Source organism: Pocillopora verrucosa, chromosome 14, assembly GCF_036669915.1.
Source record: "Pocillopora verrucosa isolate sample1 chromosome 14, ASM3666991v2, whole genome shotgun sequence".
Lineage (NCBI taxonomy): Eukaryota > Metazoa > Cnidaria > Anthozoa > Scleractinia > Pocilloporidae > Pocillopora > Pocillopora verrucosa.
This window is the reverse complement of record NC_089325.1, coordinates 18,735,699-18,736,330: the sequence shown is the minus strand read 5'-3', so window position 1 is coordinate 18,736,330 and position 632 is coordinate 18,735,699.

Here is a 632-nt window from a genome sequence, read left to right as displayed (position 1 = left end):
AATCTATCTTAATTGGTTGCAAGAGAGCTAATGGTCATACTAGCTTCAATGGCTTAACTGGATAAAATCCACAACTAGCTAAGAAGTTTCAAATTGTTAAATATGCAACCTGAAAAAAACAGTTAAACTTAAATAAAATTACAGAAGCTCTCAAAAGTGGTGTAAGTACTTCAAATTGTAAAGAAATCAACTGCAAAAACTGCACAACCTTAATTGGTTGAAGTGGTTCAATAATCTAACTAGCGAAGACAGCAAAACAGCGCCAATTGCAATCTAAATTTGTTCACGTAGAAAAATGATGAGATGACCTTAAACTCTTTAACCGTACAAATTTTTTATGAATGTCAATTGATTAAACGGTGCAATAATTGCTTCAACTGGTTAAAAAGTCAAAGAAACAAAACCAGTAAAACCACACACGTTACACAATCTATCTTAAATGGTTGAGGTAGTTCAAACGCTCAAGCACAAGCTGAACAATCCAGCCGTATCACGATGTTTTCAGCTTAATTGCACCACAAAAAAAATTTTGGTGGGTTGCAGCTAATCACGTTAATTTCAGTTTTATCTCACTCAAAACGTTGTTTTGGTGTACCGAAAAGGTTTTGCCTTGCTTGCAGCTAAATTAGCTT